Source organism: Dipodomys spectabilis, unplaced genomic scaffold (assembly GCF_019054845.1).
Source record: "Dipodomys spectabilis isolate Male_0828 unplaced genomic scaffold, ASM1905484v1 ptg000002l, whole genome shotgun sequence".
Taxonomy (NCBI): domain Eukaryota; kingdom Metazoa; phylum Chordata; class Mammalia; order Rodentia; family Heteromyidae; genus Dipodomys; species Dipodomys spectabilis.
In genome coordinates this window covers 53,169,891-53,195,567 of record NW_024870679.1, presented here as the reverse complement: position 1 = coordinate 53,195,567, position 25,677 = coordinate 53,169,891, and the positions used below count along the sequence as shown (strand labels likewise).

The 25,677-nt window shown below is 46.7% G+C and overlaps 1 long non-coding RNA gene across 1 annotated transcript; it reads right to left on the bottom strand.

Moving 5' to 3' along the window:
• Positions 1–2,383: 2,383 nt before the first annotated feature.
• Positions 2,384–22,599, bottom strand: LOC122110320. Its single transcript, XR_006147856.1, has 3 exons — positions 22,589–22,599; positions 9,174–9,574; positions 2,384–2,864 (listed from the first exon to the last, which is right to left on the bottom strand). It is a non-coding gene; the product is annotated as an uncharacterized LOC122110320 (long non-coding RNA).
• Positions 22,600–25,677: the final 3,078 nt, after the last annotated feature.

Here is a 25,677-nt window from a genome sequence, read left to right as displayed (position 1 = left end):
AATAGAGAGGACTGGGACCCAGGCTGTAGATCACCAAAGCCAGGCTCCTAACCATGTAAGATTTCCCTCCCTCCTCACCCTGCCAGTCCTGCCCTGGGGGACCATGAACTGCTGATTCCTGGTGCAGGCCTCGCCTTGACTGGAAACTTGCTGTTCTCTGGCCAGGCCAGCTTGTTACCTCTGAACACACACAGAGGGGCCAGGCTGGGGCCAAGAACAATATTTTGTCAGTGAGTCTATTATGAAAATAATAGCATGAAGGAAGGTACCCTCGATAAGTGATGTGTTAGCTTCCTTTCCATCTGCCACAGCCTGACAAGGGCTGAGACAGCCCTCCAGGATGGGCATGCAGCCAAGAGCTTTAAATAATCATTAAAAATAGGTGCGTGATTTATCACTGGGGACAAACTGGGCACGGGGCTTTGAGGCAGCTGCCTCCTTCAGCGCCAGGCAACAGTACCCCAGGGCTCACAGCCTGGCCTCTTCCTCATCACTCACATGTGGAAATGGGCATAGCTACCTTTGCCCTCTCAGATGACCCCTGAGCTGTGGACTTCTGCAAAGGAGGAAGGATCTGATTGTAAATAGTCTCTCTTCCCTCCTTGCCTGGAGAAACCAAATCATGCTCACATCTAACATTTCTTGAGTGTTCAGAACACTGTCACAGGCATGCAACATGTATTACCTCATCTAATCCACTGGATGACCCAAATGCACTAAGTAGTTGTAGGGCGACTGTGTCCATTTTAAGACTGGGAAATAGGGGTGAGGACATGGCTCAAGTAGTAGAGAACCTAACTAGCAAAAGTCAGGACCTGAGTTCAAGCCCCAGTACTACCAAAAAATGTATTATACATACCATTATATACTTGCAGATAGATACATAGATAGATAGATAGAGTTACAGGTATGGAAAGCTGAGTCAGAGATATCACATGCTTATTGACAGGTAGCAAAGCAGGAATCCAAACCTTGAGTGACTGGCCCACATGTCCTTAAATGGAAGTTGACATTGCCTCACTCCTCCCTTCACATGAGAATTTTCGGTCACCTCTCTCCTGTGTGTCCAAGACCTCTGTGCAAAGGTATAGAGCCTTCTGTAGCCCCCAATTCTGTACTGCATTATGCCTTGTGTGTAGGAGACACAGTCACTGGGGTCTTCATTGATCCCAGATTGCCCCTACACAGACCTTCCTGATAGTCCCCTTTTCAGCCTCAACCATTGTGAATTCATTCCTAACCACATGTTCATGTCCAAAGAGCCTAGGCTGGGAGTCAGGAGGTGAATATCCTGATCATTACTGCACTTTTCATGACATTGAGAGAGTTGCTCCCCTTCCTAGACCTCTCTTTCCTCTTCAGACTCCTACTTTTGACAATCCTATTTTACTTCTCAATCTTGTAAGGAAACTGAAATAAGAAATTTGTTAAGAAGAAAGAGACTTTGCAAAAAGACCCAGAGGGTTCTGAGCCTGCAGAATGTCTGTTATTATCCTTACTGACTTCCCAGGGGCCAATGAACTTCTTCCTATATGTATTCCAAGATGGGCTGGAGATTACAGCGTTGGGTATCCCAGTGCTGTGGCCAAATATCTGAATCCTGATCCTGACTACATTCATGCCTATGCACTTCTGGGATCCACCACCTCCTTATGTTCCTGTCCTCCCTCCAGAGACTATGAAGGACATAGGAATCAGGTTTGTTCTTTTTAAAAATGTTTATTGTTATTATAAAAATGATGTTCAGAGGGGTTACAGTTACATAAGTCAGGTAAAAAGTACATCTCTTGGACAATGTTACCCCTTCCCTTGCTCTCTCCCAGCTGAGTTTTATTCTTAATAATAATTGGTGACTATAAAGCTGAGATCATGCAGTAGGTGTCCCTAAGCCCTGCGGTAAACTGGACTAAATGTAACATAGATTGTCCTATTTTTCTTCACAGCAGCCCCAAGAGACAGGCTCAGGTTTTCCCCACTTCACAGATGACAAATGGAGAACACAGAGAGATCAGTAGTCAAAGTGACACAGAAAATGGCAGAAACAGGAGTCACATTTTGGTCAAGTGAACATACCCCTCACTGCTCCTAAACCTGGACACATGATGTCCCAGTACAGGCCATGGCACCACAGATTGAGATCTGTGATTGAATGAATGATTGAATAAATGAATGCATGTAAGAGTGATAGACGGAGGGACGGGAGAGTGACAAAGGACATATACATGAGTGGAGGGAATGGAGGGACACATCAGTAATAGAATGGATGTGTGTGTGACTGATGAGATGGGCAGATGCGTGAGTGGTAGAACCAATGATGAGATTGATGGACCGTCACTTACACCTCCAGAATGCCTAAAGACATCTCTTCTTCTTCTGGCCCATTAAAAACACTTACCATACCCCTCAGCCTTGAAGTAGCTCATATACCCAGCTCATCTGTGTCCCAGACCATCTTCTCTGAGGTCATCCCAGCCGCCATAGCAAAGTGCTTCAGACTGGTTATTAAAGACAACTGATTATTGCTCACAGTTCTGGAGGTCTGGAAGTGCAAGAGCAAGTTTCACTTTGGGGTCAGAGCTTGAAGCCAGTTGGTGAGGAAAGCAGAAGCCCTGTCCTTACACAGCTGGCAGTGAAGGGCAGGAGGGCTGGCCTGGTACAGCCATGGCCTTCTCTGAAACAAAAACCAGGAAGTCAGCAGGAACAAGAGCCTCATCCCAGAGCATGAGTGACCCCTAGGGAGGGGAAAGCAGGAGCCACGGTGAAGACATGGGAGCCTGTTACACTCTGATGTGAAGCTCTTCTCTGGAACTTTCTGGCTATGTGACTTCAAGGTTGATCACTTTTCTTCTCACACCATCAATTTCCTTATCTAGCAAAAGGATTCATGAGAAATAAGAGACTGCATATACATTTCGTAAACTAGTATCTGAACAAAAATAATAACCATGCGTAATCCCCTGAAGGAGAAAGTAGCAGATAAGCACAGAAGAGATCAAATGTTCTCAGGGCTCAGAGAAGGCAAGAGGATGTCAGAGATGAAGGTGAGTGGGGGTAAAGCAAGGCATCCCAGAGGAGGCAGCATTAGAGCTGGCCTTTAAAGGATAGAAGCTTCAATAAGCAAGGGAGAGAGTAGAAAGTCATTCCAGAGTACATATTATGAGCAGGAGCCCAAAACTTTGAGTGAAAGTCACTAGCCAGTGTAGCTAAAGCACAGGGGTTAGACTCAGATGAGGTCAATTTTAGTTTTTATAGTTGTGCTCTATGCTAAATGTACTGTGGAGACAACTCCCTTCCCTCAAGTTTCGCCATCTGTAGAATGAGACCAGTAGAGTGGGTAACCTCTGGGCCTCTAGCGCTCCAGGACATTTCATTCCACTGTGCCCACTCTCCCAGGCTCCTAAATGCTTCCACATGTCAACCCTGACCTGCAGGGCTCCTTATCTTTGCCTACACAACATGACTGGCCAGCCCTGCTTCCGGGCCCTAAACAGCTTCTCTGCAGTCTGAAGCGGACAGCTCTCCTAAGGACCACCAGCCATGTAGCCCCCACTCCAACAGAAACCCAACACCCAGGGTGATGGGTCCTTCAAACACACCATAGCCTTTTCCCACCATTGCTCTCTTCTTCCTTGGACTTCTACAGCACCAGAGGACAACGAGGATTTATTTGGGGTCTGCGGGATACAGGGAATGTTATCATTCTCAGGGAACTCTGTGTCCAGGCCTCTCTGCTTATTCTGGCCCCTTCTATGGATGCTGCAGGCATTATGGGCAAGGTCTCCCTCCTGCTCTCCTACCACCCAGGGCTCCCCATTCCGAAGAGATATCGGATGTCAGAAAGAAAAAAAATGAACTGAGTGCCTCTAGGGTGTAGCAGCCTCTTTAACTCAGGAGCAGAGAGACAAGCAGGCCTAAGAGTTCAAGGCTTATCATTCCCCTTTACATCCTGTGTACTACTCCTCTTGCCCACAGATGAGAGACCTTTGCTTTGCAAACTGGAATTTGAGAATTCTAGAATCTTGGAATCTGAGAATTCAAAGCCGGCCGCTATTAAAACCTGCAGTGGTTGGATCTTAACATTTCTAGAACCCTGAAATTCCAGAATCTCAGAATTAGATCACTAGGTCAGGGAAGAGATGGGTCCTCCCACTTCCTAGCTGTGTGACTTTGGCTTATTTCACATCTCAGCCTCGGCTGCCTCATCTGTAACATGATGTATCAACAGAACCCTACTTCCTAAAGTAGTGCGGATTGAATGAGTTGATATATGCAAAGCACTTATACAGTGCTACTGGGCATTTGGACTTGAGCTCTGTAGCTGCAAAGGACTTAAGGATGCCAACAACCTCAGCAAGCTGGGAAAGAGATCACAGCCTCTTGAGAGCCCAAGCAGAGAACCCAGACACATGGTGCGTGGCCTGATAGCCCCAGATAAATCGGTGGTGTTTTAGCTTCAACGTGTATAGTAATCCATTACTTTAAAAATGAGCACTTTCTAGCTAGAGCCAGCAGGACATCATTGCCCTTGACATTCTGTGGGCTAAAGGATTCCCATCTCAATTCTGTGTCAGTAGGGACCTCACAAGGCCATGCATGAATACCAGGAGGCATGGCTCACCATGGGCCATCCTTGGATACAAACAATCCCCAGTACAATGGATTCCCTGAGGCTTAGAGTCCAGGGGGATCCTGTGTCTGACTGCCAAGTTTCTAGAAGGTAAAAGATACTACCATGATAGGAGAACTATATCATGGACAGTGAGGTGATACCTAATCTGGCCACCTTTGCTGAAATCCTCATTTATTTAATATTGATTCAAATCAAGTATGTCCTAAACTCAAAAGATTCACAAACATCTAATCCTCTAGTTGGTTTTTACTGTGAGGGAAACTGAATCTTGGGTTAGAGGCCAGGTGCCTGGACTCCCAGATCCCAGACCACCTCCAAACAAGTGCTAAGCCTTGTTTTTCTGTCCAGTGAAGAAAGCTCTTTGCTTTGTCCTTAAAGACAAAGCACTCACTTTTGCCTTAAGCTTCAACCTCTCCTGGACTCCCCCATCATTAAAACCCTGTTCTAGTCTCTTAGGGATTCTGAGGGTCACCATTTTCCTCTGACAGACAAAGAAATCAGGAGTTTCCAGGAACATGGTCCCACCATGCCTTCACCTTCAGAAGAACACAGGTGATTTAAGGGAACTTCTCCACACAGGCCACAAAGACTTGAGACTCTGGAGGACAGGTGCACACCAGGAACAATGTTGTATACTGGTTCTGGTGTGAGACCCGTGGCCCTCTCTGAGGTACAAACAAATCACATGCTCTTCCTAGGCTTCACCATGAATCAGGGAAACATCCTCACAGGTGAGGTAAGCCTAATGATGCCCTCTGTAGACCACAAAGGGTTGACTTCTTGAGCAGGTTTTTCAAGCCATCTTCAGCTCCTGCTTCCTATTGTACCATTCCTCTCATTTCAACTAAGGCCCTAAGCCTCCCAACATCCCTGACCCCCTGTCCATCTCCTACTTTCTCCAGTGGACATTCTCAGAGAAGCCTTCCTGATCATCCTGCCTAAAACAGCATCTTGCTTCCTGTTCAGTGATCATCTTCTGCTCTTTTTTCTTAAATATTACTGTAGCTATCCAAAATCATATTAAGCATTTTTGTTTGTTTAATATGTGTTTTCTGCCCTACATAATTAAACTTTTAAAGGGCAAGATATTGTATGCAATATTCACTACCATATCCTAAGACTTTATAGATAATATCCAAGTACAAGTGGCTCAAGTCCATAATCCTATCTATTCTCAAAAGCTGGTATCTAAGGATCATGGTTCAAGGCCAGCCTAGGCAGACAAATTTCAGAGACTCTAATGGCCAATAAATAGCAAAAACCCAGGAATTTGAGGTATTGTTCAAGTTTTAGAGCACTAGCCATGAGCAAAAAACACTAAGCAAGAGCACAAGATCCTGAGTTCAAGCCCTAGTACTGACACACACAAAGTGTTTGTTAAACAAATAAACAAATCAATGGAATCAAGACTAGGCCCAGTATAGAACTTCAATGTTAGTTGAGGCAAGGATTGTGTAAAGTAGAAAACATCCTACACCAGAAGCACTCTGAGCAGCCCCTCAAAGGTCTTCTGGGTCCGGACTGCACTTACAGCCTGGACTCCACACTGAATACTGATTTACAAACTGCTGAGATTCAGTTCCTAAATGGTTCTCATTTAGTGATGAATGAGCTCTATGGCTATTTCTGAGGTTCATTTCTGTCCCAAACTTACTGAGAGCATTACAGAGTGCCTAACAAGTACATTTGAATTATCGTTCCTTAATGAATAAATGCATGCTTATCTAAATGGGTGAATGAATGGGTGCATGGTAAATGGCTAAACTATTGAATGGAGGATGGGTGAATGGAGAGATGGAGATGTGAAAAAAGGAGAATCATTGTTGATAAATGGATATGTAGCTGGTGAGTGACCAAGCAGATAAAATGAGGATGGACAGGGGGGTGTTTGGATGGATGAATGTTTAGTGACCAAAAGAGTAAGAATTTGATTTACTATATTTTGAAATCTCCAAAGTATGTTTATTCTGTAGCCTTACAGAACTGAATTAAAGCCACTAAGTCAAAAATATTGGAACAATGCATTATACCCATAAATTGACATGTTGAAACACCTTTATATAACTACTTAACAATAAATGCAAGCCAGGTTCCAGTGGCTCACACCTATAATCTTAGCTATTCAGACAGCTAAGATCTGATGATTGCAGTCTCAAGCCAGCCTGGGCAGGAAAGTCTATGACTCTTATCTTCAATTACCACCAAAAAGCTGCAAATGGAACTGTGGCTCAAATGGCAGAATGCTAGTCTTAAGCAAAAAAAGCTCAGGGACAGCACCAAAGTCCTGAGTTCAAGCTCCAGGACCAGCATAAATGAGTAATTAAAGGTAAATAAATAAGTAATCGTTACAGGAAAAGTTACAGAAAAGTTGAACAGCTCATTACAACATAGAAACTATCATCAGAAATGTCAATGGAAAGAAGATCTCACCAGGGAGAATCCAGATCCTGATTGAAGCCCAGGTCTTAAGGAATCCTTACCCCCAATACTTCTCCTGGCTGAAGACTAAGTCAATGATAATTGAGCTAACACTCTAAGAGCTATATTAGATGAACTTGTGACAACCACTCATGAGGATTGGGGGTTGCTTCTTATCACATCTGCCAGCTTTCCCAAGTTTTGTCTTGCTGCTTTTTTTTTGGGGGGGGGAGGGAAGGGGGGCGGGGAATGAGAGACCATTGTATAGCCTTCAACAAGTATTTTCTACCCTCTCTGATCTTCATTGGTGTTATATATAGCAATTCTTTCTATCTAGGTTGTTGGGAGAATAAACGAATTGTAGAACATGCCTTGTACAGTGCTGAGCAATTAAAAGCTCTTAAAGTGTGGTTAACAGTGGAGCCACTCTTGGCTCAGACATCGCTGTCAGTATGCAGATCCGTGTCTATATTTGCATTCATATTCATTCGAAATATTACTAAAGTAGTCCATGGCCTCACACGTATTACACGGTATTACTATAGACTCATAAATCTAGGAACACAGATTCAGAGATACTTGAAACAGCAAATTACTTGAAACTGACCATGTCCGAAGCTTAGAACTTTAGAATTCCCAAACCTTCAAGCCGTGGATAATTCAATCTGGCTACTCTCACAGTAGGCTGAATTGGCCCTGAGTCCAGCTAGCCCAACCCAGGGCAGGAGGCTCTCCCAAGTGTTCTTCGCCCCTTCTCTCCCTTGAGACCACCTTGGGGGGCCCAGCTGGACCCCTTGGCCTCATACTCCTATTTTCAGACAATCTAGAATCCCAGGAATTTGTGGCCACAGCAAGTGGGGGCCTCTGATTGGGCCTCGGGGATGATGAAATATGGAAGCTCCCAGAGTTGGGCCTAGTGGGGAAGGCCACATTTTCTGTGTCATGTTCTATTGCACGCCAATCAATTACAGTGCGCCCTATATAAACACATCATGAGGGCTTTGACAGGGGGCCGGGGTGAAGTTGGGTGTCAGGGTAAAACAGGGGATAATAAAATCACTGGAGATTTATTTCTCTAAATTGGAAACTTCATGCTTACACCTGACTAAATCATCAGGCTGAAATCGGACCCGACTCCCACGGAAAACACGTGTAACCTTATCCCATCTTTGTTTAACGGCGACCCATCAAGCTGCTGATGGATTCTGCAGATGCAGCCAGCGTCCTCCTTTGGCTTTCTGAGTTCTATGGGTCTCAATCAGACCTGTCTTCACTGTGCCCACCCTGCTCTCTGGTGGCTTTTCCAGGGGTGACCAAAGAGGCCTCTCCCTACAGGTGGGTGTCTGTGTAGCTTCCCCGTCCCCTAAATGAGGACCCTCACAGCTGAGCATATACTATGTATGTACCTAAGGTCTAACTTCTCTTTCTGTGAAATCAGAAAAGGAGCAATGTTGAATAAGAATCAGCTGAAACACCAAAAATCGAGCTCTAGGCTAGAACTTGACCATCTTGGCTTCAAATTGCAGTTTTTATACTAAAGCCCCTCTGGGTAACATGACTTTGCTACTCTTTTTGTTGCTGTTGTTGTTGCCTGTGTCTTCTCTCAGAACTTTTATGAGGATTTGAAAAGCTGATGGGTTAAAAGTACTTTATAATTTATAAGTTTATGGTATATATTAGGCTATAATCTTCCACTTGAATTATGAAACACAATGTAGCCCCTGGGAGGCAGTGTGAAGTCACTCACACTCTGTGTTAAGGAGTTTTCCTGTATCGGGAGTTAGTGAGGACCAATCAGAAGGGAATCTAATCTGTGTGCTGGGCCCTGGCCTAGTAGGGCTGACATCAGATCTCATGAGATCCCTATATGGCAGAGAAGAATTCCAATGATGACAAATCAGGGATCAGACAGTTTATCCAGCTTCCCCAAATCACACAGCAGAGACAGAATCAGGATGTTAATCCACATTTGTCTGACCCCAAAGTTCACTCCAATAGATTACAAAAGTTCTGTGAAGCCTGAGGGGAAGGATGAGCAGTATTTGCTAGGATCCATGTGGGCCCTGCACCTCTTCCAGCCCCTCCCTTCAGGTCTATAAATTCTTATACACACAAACACACTCACCCCAGTACACACGGCAGGTGGTCAGGGGCCCCGGAGGCTGCAGCTGAGGCTCCTTCCTGAGAAGGGACTCCATGATCACACCTCCACCTTGGCCCTTTCAGTAGGGGGGCGGAGGGGAGGGGGGAGGTTAGGGAGAGACTAAAGGGAGACAAGAGGAGCCCCTGTGTCAATTTTCGGCAGCAGTCAACAGAGCCTTGCAAAGTGCAAGATGGCTTTTTTAGCCAGCATAAGGATCTAGTTAAAAACCAATAAATCAGCAGTGAAATGTGCAGAGCAGCCTTCTCCGTAAAATCAACATGGCTTGTGCCTCTGCGGGGAGCCTTCTGACTGCCGGCTGAAGCCCGGGGCTCAGGCCCAGTCCTCCTCGGTCCCACGGGGGTCTTTGAGGTCCTCCCTTGCCCCTTGAGGGGAGCCTGGCAACCCGAGCCTCGTCGAGGAGTCGCCTGGGCCGGTGCCCTGAACTTTCCAGATGTAGACACGCCAAGGAGTTGGTTGAGTCCCGCGCAGACAGCCCTGGGCCTCCTCCGCATCGCTCCGCCCGACCCAGAAAATCGAATTAGGAGACAAACCGGCTGGGGTGTGGGTGACCAGGGAGCGCCCGGGCGTCTCCCCACGCACAATACGGATGCCATCTGCAGCCGGGACCCCCGATCCCCGGCGCAGTGCGGAGGCCCAGGCATCGCCGCCCCGAGTGCGCGGCCCGCCCGGGCGGGGGCGCGCAACCAGGCGCTCAGCTCCCCCTCGGGTCCGTATTTAATATCTGTAAAACTGCCACCCGGGCGGCCAAGGTAAACAGCGGCCCTGGCAGTTCAAAGGTGAGCGGGCGTCACCGTTTCCCCTCGGCCTGAAAGGAATCCGTGGTGGCGGTGGTGGCGGCGGCGGCGGCCCCCCCACCCGGGGAGGGCCGGGCCCCCCGCGCCGCCAGTGCCGCATCTGTGCGCACGGAGGCTGCGTCTCCCACACAAATACTCAACATTTCTCATTAAAACTTATGACTGTGTCAACAGCGCGGCTCGGCCCCTAATCTGGAAAAGCCATTTCGCCGCCTCGCCCCGCCCCTCGCGGCTCCGCGCGTCGCGGATCGCGATGCCCGCTGCACCCCGCCCCCCTCCCGTCCCCAGCCGGGCGCGCACCGAGGCGCGGGAGATCGCCGTTCCCCGCCGCCGCTCCCCAGGCCCCCAGCCAGGCACCGCACTGCGGGCGATCGCGGTCTCCAGCCAGGCGCGCACCGCGGCGCTGGCCATCGCTGGCTCCACTGTGGTGCGCGCCCCCGCCGGCCAAGTACAGGTGAGGACACCGAGCCCCCGCCCCGCCCGAGGGTGACTCCCGCAGGCTGAGACGTCCGAAAACTTGACGTTCCCAGGGTTCCCCCCCCCCCCCCCCCCCCCCCCCCCCCCCCGCCTTCCGCAGTGGATCTGGCTGGCCTGGAAGACCTGGAAAGGCCTGGAGGTGAGAAATTCCAGGAGCAGGAAGATGCCCCTGGGGAACCGAGTAGGGCTGCTCAGATGAGGGACTCCAACCTCTTACAATAAGTCTAGGCTTGGAGACTCCCTGGCTTGGGGATATTATAGAAACACTAGGCAGTAGTAGAGTCCATGGGTTCAGAACCCAGCTCTGACAGCTCTGATTGTGTGTATAGTTATATATGTATATATACTTAAATGTTTGTGCATTTGAATGTGCCCTGATGTGAGCCCACATGCACATGCATGTTTAACAAGTGTGTGTCCGTTGAGCTGTGTGTATCTGTGCCTAGCTCAGCATCTATGAATAAGTCTGAATGTGTTTGTGCATATACCCATATATGCAGCTGTACACCATAAGTCTCAATCACTGCTGCATTTGCTTTATCCAAGAATGTGTTATTCACATGTGTCCCTGTGGTGTGCCCACACATGTCTGCAAATACTGAGTCTCCACTCCCCACACCCTCTCTGCTATACGTGGTATGGGAGCTGGGCAGCTGGATAGGTCCCAAATACACCCTTACCTTTCACTGAGGCCCGGAACTCCTGGCCTTATCTCCTTCCCTCCCATCCTAAGGTGGCTCCTGTCACTTCTCTGGGTTACCTGCCACCTCTCTGGCTACCTTTGCTGTCTCCTGCAGGGTCTCTTCTGTTCCTGCCCTGCTCTGAATATGAGTGATCCTCAGAACTGGCTCTTGGACCCTCTTCTCCTCTCCCCTCAGTAATGATGGGCTCAAGTCCCCAGGCTGAGAATGCCTACCTCAGAATTTCTATCCCAACTATCCCAACTCTCTTAGGGCCACCTCCTATCTGTTGCATCTCTACAGGCCAAAGACAGCAGCCCAGCTTCTTTTCTTTTCTTATTTTAGGTCTGACATCAGGACTTGAACTCAGTACTTCCTGCTTTTTACTCATTTGCTAGCATTTTATCAACTGAGCCATACCTCCAACCCCAACTCCCAACATTCCCTGACATCCCTTGCCTCTATATTGTCATCTCTGCCCAGCACCCTACCCAAACCAGAGCACTGGCATGTCCCTGAGACCAGGTGCCACCTCCTGACCTCCCTGCTGTGTCTTTGCTTCTGCCTGTCTTGCACTGCTGTGATACAGAACAGGAATTAGTCGACCTGAATTACTTCCAAAGCCTTTTAAGGGGTCTGCAAACATCTTCCTAAGATGACCACATGCTCTATGCTCCAAGCTCTCCAGCAGCCTTCCCCAGCTTCTGGAAGAGGATCCAGCTTTACTCATGCTCTGAAAGGTATCAACCCTCCGGCCCCAGCCCCTCTGATTCCGTGCTGTGGTGCTGACTGAAGTTCCTTGGGCTGGGTGGCCTATGACCAGGCTGGGCTCTGGACTTGCTCAGCTTCCCTAAATGTCCTCATTCTCAGGTTCCCCTGGCCTAGGCCTAGCTGACCCAGGGTACCCCAAGCTCACGTTCAAAGAGTCAGACTGGGCCCAGCTGCTGGGCTCCATAAATGGGGATTAGGCACCCCCCTTTGAGGCGGGCGGGTGGGCTGTGAGAAAGGTTGGTTCAGCATAGATTTTATGGCAGGATCACATTTCGTCATCAGACCCCCCTCTGAAGCCAGCCAAGGGCAGGGCAGGGGCAGGGGAATGGGAACCTGAGCTGCTCTGGCAGCCTGGAGCACAGGGTTGCTGGCACAGGGGGAGCCATGCTGGGGAATGGGGGGCCCTGAATTCCAGCCTACCTGCTGTGTGAACTGGGGCATGTCTTTCCATTTTCTGGTCAATGTAGTTGGCTGGGGGGACGGGGGAGGGGGGGGGGGAAGACCTCTAAACTAAATGGGCTCTTAGGTCAGTTCCAATTCCCGGCTTCCAGGCCCTCTCCCAGCCTAAGCCATAACAAAACTACACCCTTCCCAGAGGGCTGCTCTGCTACCATAAACTTACAGATCTGAGGACTAGGCTGGCCATATGATATGCAGGCATCCCAGTTACATTTCAGTTAAATACATAATTTTCCCATTAAAAAAACAGACCCCAGGTATTGTGTTCTAAATACTATACTAAAAATGATTCTCAGTTATCTGAAACTGAGATTGAATTGCATGTCTTGATTTTTACTCCTTACATCCAGCACCCCTTCCTTGTGTACACTTGAGTTTACAAGAGCACACTGTCATGGTTCTTCTAAATCACACAGATCAAGGGGTCAACAATACAAGTGGCCTGTATGAAACCATCACACTGGATTGGGGGGAAGGGGTGATCAAACACAATTAGAGATTTTTGTGGAAGGTTGTTCCAAGCAAAGGTACCAGCATAGGTAGGTGGATGTTGAGCATTTTACAGAAAAAGGTGGGGCTGAGGACCAATATGTGAGATGCAGGCCAAAATTGACAGGAAAAATTGACAGATGGAAAGATGAGTTAGAAGTGGGAACATGTCATATCCGATCTCTGCTGTTGGTGATATAAGAGGAGGAGGCCTAGAGGAGGGTCTGAGTAAAACAGAATTATAGCCAGAGACTGGGGTACAGAGAGCAGAATCTAGCTGCCCCAAAAAAACAGAGAATTAAGGAAAATTGGCATGGTCTTGGGAGAAGGATCTATAGGATCCATCCAGTGAGTTTGAGCTCATATCTGTTGTATGCATGTACTGTGATTTGAAAATGAAATGTCCTCCAAAGGCTTATGTGTTGAATGATTGGTCCTAGGTGGTGACACTTTTTGGGGCGATTCTGAAAATTTTAGTAGGTGAGTCCTAGTTAAAGGGAGTAGGCCAATGGGAACTTGTCTTTGAAGGTTATACCTGGTCCCTTAGCGCCTTCCTTGTTCTGTTTTCCATCCACCATGAGGTGAACAGCCTCTTCTTCCATATTTCCCATCACAGTGATGTTCTGCCTCACCATGGAACCAGAATCAATGGAGCAAGGGCTATGGACTAAAATCTCAAAACTGTGAGCTAAAATAATTCTTTCCTCACTTAGGTTATTTAAGTCGAGTATTTTGTCACTGTGCTGCGAAAGTAACAAATACACCATGGAATAAATATCAAATAGCAGTTAATAAAATGGCCACTGGGTTGTTCTTATTATCAGATGCTCAGTAGATGCTGTGTTCTGATTTCAGGCAGCCTCACTCCCCTCCGAACCACAAACTGTCTCCAGGATCCAAGGCCTTTTGGGAGCCCTGATATGAGGGAGCAAGGGTCTACAAATTACAAAGACAGACACCTGTCTTTGCTCACATAAGATTCTAAATATAGAAAAAGCTAAGGAGTCTATCAAAAATTCATGATAGCTTGAAAATGAATTCAGCAAGAACACAAAGCATATGTGTATATATGTTTCTATATATGCAATGAACAATTCAAAAATAAAGTTTAAATAATTTTAAATGGCATCAAAAATAAAACATTATATGAGTAAACCACAAAGCAGGTATAAACTTCTGTAATAAAAACTAAAATACAGCCAGGCACTAGTGCCTCACACCTATAATCCTAGCAATTCAGGAGGCTGAGATCTGAAGATCACAGTTTGAAGCCAGGAAAGTCTGTGATACTCTTGTCTCCAATTAACCATCAAAAAAAACCAGAAGTGGAGCTGTGGCTTAAGTGGTAGAGCTCTAGTCTTAAGCACAAAAGCTTAGGGACAGCACCCAGGCCTTGAGTTCAAGCCCCACCCAGTACTGGCACCCACAAAAACAAAAATAACAATCTAAAATACTACTGCTACTGAAATGCAACAGTGGTACATACTAGACATTCTGCTGAAAATGAACTATATAACTTGTGAGTGAGGTTGGGAGGGAAAAACTGAGAGAGAATGAGGGAAAAGTTGACATTGTCCAAAAAGAAATACACACATTGACTATGTAACTGTAACCCCTTTGCACATCACCTTTATAATAACAGTTAAAAATTAAAATTAAAAACAATTAAATAACATTGATGAAAAAAGTAAAGTTCTTGAGAAATGGAGAAGTATACCATCTCCTGAATTTATAAGCTTAGAATAAATCCCCTAAATAAATTGATGTTTTTCAATAAAATCCTAATAAAAAAATGACAATAGTAGTTGGGGATATAGATCAGTGGTAGATCACTCAACTAGCATGTGCAAGGCTCTCTCCCAAAATAATAATAATAATAATATAGCCTTTTCTGAAGAATTTACATGGAAATGCAAATGACACACAATCTGGTAAAAACAACAGGGATAGAGGACTTATGATCACTTGAGTTCAACAATTACCAAATAGCCAAGCACACTCCTAGAATGCTGAACTTGGACATATTCCATCACACAGCTCAATCTGCCCTAGGATGCCATAGTAATCAAGAAAAGTTACAACTGGAATAAGAGTAAATAACTAGGCCACTGACACAAGTAGAATCTACATGAGAGCCACATATATCATCAATGGATTCCTAACCAAGTCCAAGAAGCAGCACAGAATAAATGGATGACCACAAGGGAAAACAGCCTCAACCACTATCTCACCCCACACCAAGCAAATTCATTGAAAATTCACTATGACCTAAAATTGAAAACAAAAGCTATAAAACTTCTAGAAGAAAGTATAAGACAGTATATTTATGACCTTAAAGTAGGAAAAAAAAAGTTCATAAGTACACAAAAGCGTTGCCATAAAGTAAAAATTGGTTAGTTGAACTTGATAAAACTTTTATTCACCAATAGATTTGTTGTTATTTTTTAAAATCAAGCCAGGTATGATATCTTGAGGGAGGGAGGGAGAAGGGGGGAAGGAGTGAAGGAAGGAAGGAAAAAAAGGAAGGGAGAAAAGAGAGAAGGAAGGGAAGGAAAGAGGGAGAGAGGGAAGAGAAGAGGGAAAGAAGAGAAAAAGGAAGAACAGGAAGAGGGAAAGGGAGATAAGGAGGGAGGGAAAAGATAGAGAAATAGAAATAAAAAGGAAGAGAAAGAAAAATGAAAAAAGTTACTATGGCTTGCCTCTTACTTGTATTCAAAATATGGGGAGGGGGGGAGAACAGGAGAAAATGAGGGAGGGATTAACATTGTTCAAAAAGAAAGCATTCATTACCTTACTTAACCCCTCTGGAACCTCACCTTTACAATATTTAAAAAAAAAAATACAAGGAACTCTGGGCTGAGAATGTAATTCAGTGGTAGAGTTTGTACTTAGCATGCATCCCAGCATCCTTAGTACAGCAGTAGGGGAAGAGGGCACATGGTGTTTGTGTGTGTGTGTGTGTGAAATCATAATACAATAACAATCTAATAAAAAAGACAGCTACTTGAACAGTCATATCACAAGTGATATAAATAGTAAAAAGTGCATTAAAAAGTACTCATCAGGGCTGGGAAGGTGGCTCAGTGGTAGAGCGCTTGCCTTGCATGCTTAAGGCCCTAGGTTCGATTCCTCAGCACCACATAAGCAGAAAAAAAATCCGGAAGTGGCGTTGTGGCTCAAGTGGTAGAGTGCTAGCCTTGAGCTGAAGAACTGAAGGACAGTACCCAGGCCAAGAGTTCAGGCCCCATGACCGGCCCCAAAAAGAAAAAAAAAAAAAAGTATTCATCATTAATCATCTATAAATGCAAGTTACAATTATAGTTATATAACTAAACATCCAATAGAATAGCTAAACTAAAAAAGAGTGACAATAGCAAATGTTGGCATGGATGTAAAACAACCAGAACATTCATTATTGCTGGTGCTGCAACCAAATGCTGGTAAAATGGTATCACCACTTTGGAAAATTCTTTGGCAGTTTCATAGAATATTAAAAATATACCTACTCAATGATCCAACCATTCTACTTATAAGCATTTACCAAAGAGAAAGAAAAATTCATTTCTTGCTGGGCACTGGTGGCTCACGTCTGCAATCCTAGCTACTCAGGAGGCTGAGATCTGAGGATCGCGGTTCAAAGCCAGCCCGGGCAGGAAAAGTCCATGAAACTTTTATTTTATTTTATTTTATTTTATTTTTGTCGGTCACAGGTCTTGAACTCAGGGCCTGGGCGCTGTCCCTCAGCTCTTCAGCTCAAGGCTAGCCTCTTGAGGCACAGTACCACTTCTGGTTTTCTGATAGTTTATTGGAGATAAGAGTCTCACGGACTTTCCTGCCAGGCTGGCTTTGAACTGCGATCCTCAGATCTCAGCCTCCTGAGTAGCTAGGATTACAGGTATGAGCCACCAGCGCCTAGCCGTGAGACTCTTATCTCCAAAAAGCCACTCAGAAAACCAGAAGTGGCACTGTGGCTCAAGTGGTAGAGCACTAGCCTTGAGCTGAATTGCTGAGGGACAGCACCCAGGCCCAGAGTTCAAGCCCCTTGGACAAAAAAAAAAAAAAAAACACATACTGAGCAAAGGAAACTGGATCTAAAACATTTTAATTCCATTTGTGTAAGGTTAAAGGACAGGAAAAAAAAATAGTGTTAGAAGTTCTAACAATGGCATCGAGATGGATCATGAGGGAGTTTCTAGGGTGATGGAAAGATTCTGACATAATTGGAGTAATAGTACATCAATAAATGCATTTGTTAAAACTCATCAAACCACATTTAAGATTCATTCAAGGATGGGCATGGTGGCACACCCATTTAACCCCAGCTTAGGTGGCAGAGATCAAGAAATGATTCCTGTACAATTCAGTCAAAAAAGTTACCAAGACCCCATCTCAAAAAAAAAAAAATGTTGGATGCAATTCATGATTGTGCCTGCCCTCCCCTCCCCCCCTCCAGATATGCAGGAAGCAGAAGCAGAAGGATCACTGTCTGAGGCCAACACCCAAAAAATGTGAGCCACGACCCCAAAAAATAACTTTAAAAAGTAAAACAGGACCTTCTCATGCTAGGCACTGAAGGCTTGTGTCCCCTAAAATTTGCATATGAGAATATTAATACCTAACGTAAAGATATTTAGAGGAAAGTTCTTTGGGAAGTAATTAGAACTACATTAGATCATAAGGTAGGGTCCTTGTAAGACAGGAACAAGCTAGGTGATAGTAGCTCACGCCTGTAATCCTCACTACTCTAGAGGCTGAGATCTGAGGATCATGGTTCAAAGCCAGCCAGAGCAGAAAAGTCTGTAAGATTCTTATCTCCACTAAAACTACAAACAAAAGGCAGAGCTAGCCTTGAGCAAAAGCAGCTCAGGGACAGCAGTGCCCAAGTCCTGAGTTCAAGACCCACATGGTCACCAAAAAGAAGGGGGCTGGAGATAAAACTGTTACTGTAGCTAAGTGGACAGGGGCTTTAGAATTCAAAACTTAGTACCACCAAAAAAAAAGATAAAAAAGATCCATACATTTCTCTCTGTGTGTGTGTGTGTGTGTGTGTGTGTGTGTGTGTGTGTGTGTGTGTGTGTATAATTTTTATTTTATTTTAATTTTTGCCAGTCCTGGGGCTTGAACTCAGGGCCTGGACAGAGCCACTTCTGACTTTTTCTGTTTATGTAGTATTGAGGAATTGACCCCAGGGCTTTGTGCATGCTAGGCAAGCACTCTACTACTAAGCCACATTCCCAGTCCTCTAGATATATCTTAATTTTAAAACAAAACAAACAACAACAAAAAAAAAAAAACCAGACCTTGTAAGAAGAAACATCCCGGGTCGGCGGGGGTTGTGGAAGCATATAGTCAGGAAAGGCTACAATGAGGAGGCAGCATTGGCATTGAGCCTTCTAGAGTGGGTATGATCTGGGTGGGAATGCTCTGAAATCAGAGACCAGACTGAAGAAACTTGGGAAATGCTTAGGGTAAGAGATTGCTTAGCTGAATCACTGGTGCTTCCTCAAAGCCAAGAGGGGAAAGGTTGCGGGGGAGTGAGGACCAGAATAAGCATTTGGGAAGGGAGGTGCTCCCAAAGATTGGTTGAGGGCCAAATCCTTGGAGTTGGGGTATGTGTGCTCCTTGGAGCAAGCAGCAAGGTGCAGGGGGGGGGGGGGGGGGGGGGGATGGGGCAGGCATAATCGGCACCTAGCCCACTGCTAGGCACACAGAAAAGACTCAGTAAATGATTTTCAAAGAAATGAAATATAAATAAAGGAACTGCTAACAGGTCTCAGTCTAAGTGATGGCTTGGAGCTACCCCCTTCCCCCCAGAGGACCCAGGGCTGGCTCTGCTCAGCCTGCAGAGAAGCCCAGCACCGTCCTGGAGTGCTGAATTTGTACACATTCTATCACGCAGCTCAAGTCGCCCGGGGGGCGCCATATAACTTTATTGTAAGCTCATGCAATAACACAGGCAAATGGAACAACAATGTAAAGTTGGCTTTAATTAAAACGAAGGGTGTTTGCCTCCCCCGCCTGCTTTTTCCTCCCAAGCCCCAGCAGCCTGCTGAGCAGTGCTAAGCAGTGCTGGAGCAGTCAGAAGAATGTTTCCAAAGCGGGAGGCAGTCTCCCCACCCACCCTTGAGGAGGCTCACATCATTCTAGGAGCCTCCCTCTCTCCCCACCCTCCTTCACACTCCCCTCTTATGTGATCCACATGGCAGCAGGGTTCCAAGAGGGAAAGCTTGGGGTGGTGATGCCCTTCTGAGAGGCACCAGGAAAGAAGGTGGTGTTGACAGCCAATGTGGAGATGCTTGAGGCTTCCAGCTCCAGAGTTCTTGTCCACGCAGCCACCCTACGTGTGCTTCCTCCGCTGCCCAGGCTGGAGATTGCACTGCGAGGCCCGTCCCCAAAAGGACTCACTATCTGGCAGAAAGGCATCAGTACAAAAGAGATATCCACCAAAGAAACAGTGATCAGTCCCTAAGTCCTGACATCTATCCTGACATCTGGAGGGGTGGAGGGGAGAGGATAAAAAGTTGCTCCTATGTTTGTGACTTTAGCTAAGTATCACTATCTCACAATACTGTGAAATTCATGTAACCACATAATCTCAATAAAGAAAAACAATTTAAGTTGATCCTAAGAGGTGGGGAGAAGGCTCACACATGGAAGGGCCAGGAGAAATGGCACTGCATTAGACACCTTATGTACTTCTTACCCCATATCTGCCTGTGCTATGCTGATAAAGCTTTAACCACAGGAAGCAGTCAAGTCTAGGGGACAGGAGGAACCCTGATTTGTAGCACTGGCCAGTTCCTATGGTATAAATTCTCCCATCATTGCGAAGCTCCCAAGGTGATATTCCTGAAAAGTTAACAACTTGATTCCAACACAACTCTTGTTGGCTGTCTGAGATGGTCTGGCCTAGCCAAGAAGAACTCTGAACACTAACATCTCAGCCCAGGGTTTGCTTCCAACAAATACTCAAAGAACTTCTTCCTGCTAAACTATGTGCCAAGAGGTCTCAAATTCACTAATAATAATAGGGTACAATTATAGCTAACACCTATGGAAGGATGTGTTATATGCCAAGTTCTCATCTAAAGCTTTTTTACAGATCAGCAAATTTTAATCCTCACAGTCCATGAAGCAGATCCTACTTTCATCCCCATTTTTCAGATGAGAAAACTGAGGCTGAGAAAGGGTAACTTTCATGCCCATAATCACACAGCTAGTCAGAAGCATCAGCAAGTAGAGGTTGTCAGTGCATGCCATCCCTTCCTGCCCTCAACTCCTATGTGTCTCCAGTCGGGTGATTGAGGCACTATCCATCAGAGCACTTATGAAAAAAATCACTGCACTTTAGATATGGCAGTGACAGAGCCTTTCATATCCTGCCCCAGTGCCATAGGGTTAGGTGACCAGGTAGTAGTGTTTTTACAAAAAGTGCCCCCAGAGTTTGATGACACCTTGTTCATGAGGTCTCCCCCAGAACCTGGGAACTGCCTAACATTCTGTAATAAATTCCTACCCTTCTTTATCTACTCATAATAGATCCTGTTGTGTGAACTTAGGAACCCCGCTGAGGGGAGTCATCAGGGCTTACACTTGGGCATTTGGCTCCAGAACTCACTTCCACAATGACACATGTCCTCTTTCACACAACTCTGCAAATGGGATTCGATTCCTGCCATTTCAAAAATGAGGAACTTAAGTCAAAAAGAAATCTTGGCTGGGCACATTGGTGTATACCTGTAATCCCTAGAGAATTGGCGGCAGAAGGATCATGAGTTTGCAGGTCACCCTGGGCTACACAGTGAGACTCAAAACGAAAAACCCAAACCAGCCTGTAACAGTGGCTCAAGACGGTAATGCTAGGCATGTGGGAGACAGAGACTATGGGATTGTAGTTCGAGACAAGCTCAAGCATAAAAAAATGAAAAAGAAAAAGAAGTCTGAGCTGGCCACTGGTGACATACCTGTAATCCTAGCTACTCAGGAGTCTGAGATCTGAAGGATCAAGGTTCAAGGCTAGCCTGAACTGAAAATCTATGAGTTTCTGTCTCCAAAATAATCAGCAAGAAGGCAGACTACAAGTCATGGCTCAAGTGCTAGAGTGCCAGCCAAGCAAGCAAGCCAAGCAAGCAAAAGGCCCTAAAATCAAAACACTATAACTTGGGGCTGGGAAGGTGGCTCAGCAGTAGAGTGCTTGCTTCGCATGCATGAAGCCCTGGGTTTGATTCCTCAGCACCACATAAACAGAAAAGGCCGGAAGTGGCGCTGTGCCTTAAGTGGTAGAGTGCTAGCCTTGAGCTGAAGAGCTCAGGGGCAGTGCCCAGGCCTATAGTTCAAGCCCATGACCACCAAAAACGAAAAGGAAAAAAAAAAAAGACTGGACGGAAGATGGCTCAGTGGTAGAGTGCTTGCCTTGCATGCATGAGGCCCTGGGTTCGATTCCTCAGCGCCACATAAGCAGAAAAAGTTGGAAGTGGCACTGTGGCTCAAGTGGTAAAGTGCTAGTATTGAGCTGAGGAGCTGAGGAACAGTGTCAAGGCCCAGAGTTCAGGCCTCATGCCTGCTAATCACAGGAACATAAGGAAGAAGTAGTAGGAGGGTCAAAACAGGCTAGCCCCAAGCAAAAAGTGAGACTACCTCAAAAGTAACTAAGGCAAAGGGGGTCAGAGGTATAGCTCAAGTGGTAGTACTAAGCAGGCTTAGCAAAATCTGAGTTTAATCTCCAGAACAGAGAGAGAGGGAGAGAGAGAGAGGAGAGAGAGAAGCAGACAGAAGGGGAGGAGGGCGAGGGAGAGAGAGGTCCAGCTAGCTGCCTGAGAGTATATTCTAAATTGAACTAAGAAACTTGCTGTTCACTGGTTTTTTAGCCTAGAAAGGGTTTATAGTTTTTAGCCTTCAAGGGGCTTGACAGAGTAGAAAGAAGATTCTGGTCTAGATTTGTCTGACTCCAAAACTTAGGCTGCTTTCCCTACCTCTATTTTCTCACCATCAAACTGTTTCATGGAACCTAGTAAAGAAGTTCACCTTCCAGAGAAACTTGAAGCCAGGACAGATGGAGACAGAAGACCTGTAACATCAGTCTGACTGTAGAGCTTTTTTTTTGTTTTTTTGGCCTTACCTGGGGCTCACCTGAGCTCACCACTTTGGGGGAGGGCTTTGTCCCTGACTTCCCTGCAGTTTGCCATGGATCCCAGTGTGGGTGGCACTGGAGGAGAGGTAGCTCCAGATGACAAGAATGAGAGCTCCTTAAGCTGACTGTGTGCTGAAGGAAGAACAGCAGGACAAGACCTTAGGAGCGATATCCTGGGTGAGTGGAGAGATGTGGCAGCACAGAGGGGAACAGGCACAGCCCCACAGAGGCACGGAGGCTACAGGAAGAGACACCTGCACAGCCTCCTTGGTGTGTTGCAGTACGTAGGGGGGAATGATGGGGACTACATGAAGAGAAAGGCTGAGATGGTGATTCCCTCGTTTATTCGCATTCCCCAGCCCCACTGTGTGGGTAAGGCTAGCTGTGAGTCACACAGACCCAGTCCTGTCCATGCAGGCCTTGGGAACCAGCAGACAATCCATGGGCTCAGCAAGTAATGGCTCAGAAAATTCATTCATTGCCATTCAGCTCTATGCTTGTGAACATGGAGTTCTGGCAGTCTGGAGAACAACCCTGGTAGAATGTATTTGAAGAGCTGGGTTTCATTCTCAGAACCAGGAGAAGGAATCTAATAACCAGTTCTGTGTTTTCCTTGAAGTTCACTCCAGGGGTAAAAGGAGGATGGATTTGAGGAAACAAGAATGGAGGAGAGCTATTGGAAAACTGCTAGAATAATTCAAAGGAGCAGGGACACTTGCCTGAATGGATGTGGGGGCAGGGAAGGACAGATGTGGACTGTTCCTAAGGGATTCCCAAGCTCACTTGACTCAGTGGAGATTCACAGAGCAAGTGTTAGGGTCCTCTGTTCCCTCCTCTGTAATCTGAGGCTCTAACAGGCCCTTCCTCCACAAGGCTGGTGAGGCATATAGGAACAGTCTGCCATGGTGAAAACTGGCTATGCTCCGGCAGAACCAGGCAGATCTGGGAGCACAACGGGAGTCCACTGTGGCTGTGGATATGTGGAGCGGAAGAAATCTGTGGGTCTCCTAATGATGTGAATAGACTACAGAACCTCAGGAGAACCGTCAAGAGGATGATGGGGGCTCAGGAGTGCCGATGGCACTCACTGCTGCAAAACAGGAAGGGGATATCCCAGGAAAGAGGATGCAGCTGAGCAGGAGGCCTTGCTGGGCTTGTGTGCCAGGCTAGGGCACTGTGGTTTGCTCCTGGATCTGGGGAAGAATACTGAGAATGACAGTGGCTTTGGCAGTGCCCTGAAGATGCAGAACAATTCATCCTGACTGACCCCAAAGATAGTGGCCTTTCCCTGCTTCCTGGGGGAAGCCAGGCCTGAGTCAGCTACTCTAGGCCCTGAACCTGTCCGAGCCTTCAGACCCAGGCTTAGGCTGCTAAGCCCTAGCTTGTGCTGATAAATCCCTTCTAATGGGGAGATCAACCTCTCAATACTGCCACTGCTTGAGAGGGAGAGAGAGAAAAAGACATCCAGGACAGCGGGAAGCAGGCTGGACACAGGCCCAGAAAGGCCTGAGAGGGTGGGCATTCATTCCAGCACCATGAGCTCTCACAGGCCTCTCTGGCTTGTCACCACCCACTCCAACAGCTGCAGAGTCTCCCAGCTTCCTGGCTTAGCAAAGCCACACTTTGAAGGTCCATGGAGAGATAGAGAGTACAACAAATGAAGAGAGACTCTGCTCTCTGGGAGCCTGGGCCAAACAGAATTACATCAAAGGATCTCCTTAGTCCTAGGAAATGCAGTGGCTCCTGCTCCTACCTCAAAGAGCACTTGCTCTTCCTTCTGCTTTGAATTCTTTATCTAAATATGATCTTCTCAGGGATACAGACCCCAATAGTCTGTCTAAAATTGCAGTTCCAGTCCAGAAGCACTGCTCTGAGCTTTTCCCTCCTTGCCTTCCTATGTAATATAGTCACCCTCATTGTGCTTCAGACCTAGGCTTGGGCCTGGTCTGTCCACCTCTCCCAGTGCTCAAGCAGGCCTGGGTCATCCTCTAGAAAAGACCCCTTCTTCCCCTGAAGGAAGACTTCCAAAGGTGCCAGGAGAACCCAGAAGCCACATTCAAATGGTCCTAGGCACCTTCATTCTAAACATAAGGCTGAGTCACCACTCCCTGCACCCAGGTGGCTAGGGAAGGGGAGGGTAAGCAGGAGCCTTTGTTGCGAACCTACTGCTCCCCACCTTCTACCTGCCAGACACCCTCTGATCCATCTTTACAACAACCTCCAGGGTTGCCTCTTCTGAGAAGCCCTCCTCCTCCTCCACAGCACCCCCCCCCAACCTTGGTGCATCCCAGGGAAACCCACCACTTCCTCACTGGGGCACCTTGAGCCCTGTCCAGTCATCATGCCCTGAAAAAAGTATCTAAGGTGCTCACGCCCTGGGCACTCCACAGTGAGGTCATCTAAATGCAAGGACAAAGGCACACTCTGACCAAATGCCACTCTCGTCCCTTCCCTGTGTCTACTTCTGCCTGACTCTCTGTAGCCCTTGTACCTAGCTATTATGGAACTGGTACAGAATAGAGAAAAGATTGTTAACCACTATACCCAACTGCCTGGCCACCAGCACACTTCTTGGAGACCTCCAGGCCTGCCTCCACCTGCCACTAGAACATTCATGCCCAGTGCATGTCACTCACTCCTGCACCTACAACCACATCTGACGCATTGTGAGCACTTGGCTGCGTTAGTTGAAGGGAGGAAGAAAACCAAGGGAAGGAAGAAAGGAGGAAGCATCCAGTCCTGACACCATTTATCTGTGTCTACTTAAAGTCACTCTTTAACCTTTCTGGGTCTGAATTCCTAAAGTGACTCATTCCAGTGACTTCATGAATCTAACACCAGCTTCACCTGGAATCTCATTAGCAATGCAGAACCCCAGGCTAACACCAGAGCCACTGAGTCCAAATCTGCAGTTCAACAAGATCTTCAGGTGCTGGCTGGCACTTGAACATTGAGAAACACAGCTCGGAGACCCTCAGGTAATGCCAGCCCCGCTGACCTCCCAAGACAGCAGAGTGTCCAAGGAGATGACTCATGTGAAGATGTTTTGAATTCTGGAACACACTGGGCCGAGGAGCTGGACTGCTATGATTATTCTTATGATTAATAATAGTCCTTGCAGAAAAAAAAATACTTTATAGTTCTGTTTCTAAAACATCATTAAATTCTGTTCAAATATACCATTAAAAGTGACGTTCTAGTCTGCTGAATTTTGTAAACCCCAAGCCTTTTAAACAGATCCTGGACTGGGCTTGAGGACAGGAACACGGGCCCTAGCTTGCCATGGTCGCCATGGGTCTGATTGAATGCAAATTTATTTCCCACAACTCCCTGCCAACCGATTGATCCCCGGGACCAAGGAGATGTGGGGAAGTCAATCCCTCAGAGAGAGGAAAAACTAAGTAGAGGCAGAGAGTGGAAAAAAGACAAGCATGGGGTTTCATGCTGGTTTGCGGAGTTGTACTGCATGCCTGTAATCTTCTGCCTTTCAGCCCTTGCCAAACCATGTGAAAGGAAAAAAAGAGGAGCAGAACAGAGGGAACAGGCGCTGGTGGGGATTACCTCAGCCACAGGCTGGGCCGTGAGAGAAGCCTTACATGGAGCAACCACACACAGCTGCAAGGCAGTGGAGGCGTTTGATGCTAGGCCTGCAGGCAGGCCTGCAG